At 37.8% G+C, this 2,240-nt stretch overlaps 1 long non-coding RNA gene across 1 annotated transcript in view; it reads left to right on the plus strand.

Moving 5' to 3' along the window:
- Positions 1–1,717, plus strand: part of LOC103462872 (uncharacterized) — a 70,928-nt gene extending 69,211 nt beyond the window's left edge. Inside the window, exons 4-5 of the long non-coding RNA XR_533404.2 lie at positions 678–785; positions 1,619–1,717. This is a non-coding gene — a long non-coding RNA (uncharacterized LOC103462872). The remainder of the gene's footprint in view (positions 1–677; positions 786–1,618) is intronic.
- The last annotated feature ends 523 nt before the right edge of the window (positions 1,718–2,240 follow it).

Here is a 2,240-nt window from a genome sequence, read left to right on the forward strand (position 1 = left end):
GTGTTTTTTTAAATTTTATTATCAAGATCACTTTTAGAGTTGGAGTTCTGCCTCTGCGACACATTTATTAATTCACCTGCCTCACCTGGTTTAGAATGCCAGCGGTTGGCTGATGGAAGAAGAGAAATAAACCATCCCTAATGGAGGCAAATAGTGGAAACATGTCCCATTAGAACTGATTACTACTAATTAAGCTGTTTTCACAGCTTGCTGCTTCCCTTTAATATGCACAACTGCGTCATACGAAGAGCTGAATGGATGGGGAGAGACAGACGTTCAGAGATTTTCTAAATCACAGAAAACAGATTAAAAWGATAATTCAGAACAATCACAAMATTTCAAGCAGCTTATGCACATAAAATGGGGACTCAAATAAATTGGTATTTTAGCAGGTATGTAAAACAAGCATGAAATCAGACACAATGCAACCTTTTTAAATCGAATCCAAAWGATGGGCCACAGTGCAGTGACAGTGACTGATTGCACACCTCTTTATTTGGCCCTTGAAAACTCAGAAACACGTCAAAGACGCTGTTGCTGTTTGTGATGGATCAACAATAACGCCTTATTTTATTTTGCAACACRGAGACGGGTAAAACCTTCCTGACACATGTACAGTAGCCTTTTTTCCCCCTGCATCTGTCAACATAAGTAGATTTTTTTACATTTTTTTCCAGTGTGACCAGCGTGTTGTGCTAGTGATGTCCGGGATCACTTTCAGGGTGTGACATCTTCCCTCTTCGGATTGTTTGGCAACTCTGTGCAGAGCTGAAAAAGGAAACAAGGTGAGCAATTAGGATATACGACCAATAAAATTAAATCAAGCAATTACTTTAATTTCAGCTTTTATTCCACAGAGTCGTAAAATGACACCAAACAACCTGCGTCTACATTTTCCTCACTTTTAAAAAGGTTTTTTCTTTTAATCACAGAAAACAGCAGATTTTGTTTTCTTTGTTTCATTTACTTGTGATGTGTCAGTTTTCACATCAGCCATAACTTGTGTTGTTTGAAGCTTTGTTTTCCTCCTCTCCATATGCATATTCAGACTTTTGATTAATCACGTTTGGGGAGGTAAGACTCAGAATGAAAAACAGGGCTGTCAGACCCWTTTAGACTGTGTGTGTGTGTGTGTATTTGTGTTTTCTGTCTTTCCCTGTTGGTGGATTGTTTTGTTCACTGTTGTTAAAGCAGATACGAAGTCTTTTAAGTATGCATATGCCACTGAAAACCAMAACCGGGACGTTTATCTACTTTTCTAGAATAACATCTTTTTTTTTTTTTTTTTGAACCCCCTGCTTTGACAGGGACTGAGGCTATTAGTTTTGCTCTGGTATGTATCATAAGGCGGTTTGGTTGCACTGCATGACTTCCTTCTCGAGGCTTTCAGTACACACTGAAGGTTGTTTTCTTTAATTTTCCTTAAGCAATTTGAAAATAAACCATAAAAAATGTATTAATGAACATGTATAGACAAGGAGATTACTTTTAGCATTTTCTGAGATTTTTTTTTTCTTTACTTTTGTCCAAATATTTAAAAAAGCGACAGCAGCGATAAACACATGAATCATTGCAAAACAGCTATTAGCATGTATCTCTGTCTATTGTTGTTCTGCAGTGCTACCCCCACCTTCATAGCCTGTCTGCAAATGTTTTATGGCCTTCTGAGAGGTTGGCAGGATGGTGGAAGCCCATGGAAAGATTACGGTTTAATCCACTCGACTAGGAGACCATCATACTTTGATCTGAAATGTATGTTTGAAAATACTGTTTAGTAACTTCTCCTCTGAGTAGATGACATCATSRTAAATCTGTTTAAAATAGAAGTTTTTGCTAAAGGTACACGGCAGAAGTAACAAAAAAACAGGAAATAAAGCTGATTATGTCCAAAATAACATGGGTGTAAATTAGTTGCAGCGCTAACTGTTCCTGGTGTGGAGAACTTTATCTTTTGGAGTAAAGTTTACTATGAAATGACGTTTAAATCAACTCCTTTAGAGAAATGCTGGTCCTTTTAAAAAAAAAAAAAAAGCCTAAATTTCAGAAGCAACTGAGCTGTACAAGATGCTATTCATTTCATTTAAGTGCCGTGGTTTGATTTTCTAAGATGCTGTTCACAGACTTGTAGGGTATTTTCCTCGCCCTGAACTCGCAAGTTGAGCTGTCATATTAAGCCTCTGTGCTCACTCACTTAGCCTGCCAGGCTCTCTGGGGCGCCCCTGTTTGTCTACACCATTGTT

This window comes from Poecilia reticulata, linkage group LG3 (genome assembly GCF_000633615.1).
Source record: "Poecilia reticulata strain Guanapo linkage group LG3, Guppy_female_1.0+MT, whole genome shotgun sequence".
NCBI lineage: Eukaryota > Metazoa > Chordata > Actinopteri > Cyprinodontiformes > Poeciliidae > Poecilia > Poecilia reticulata.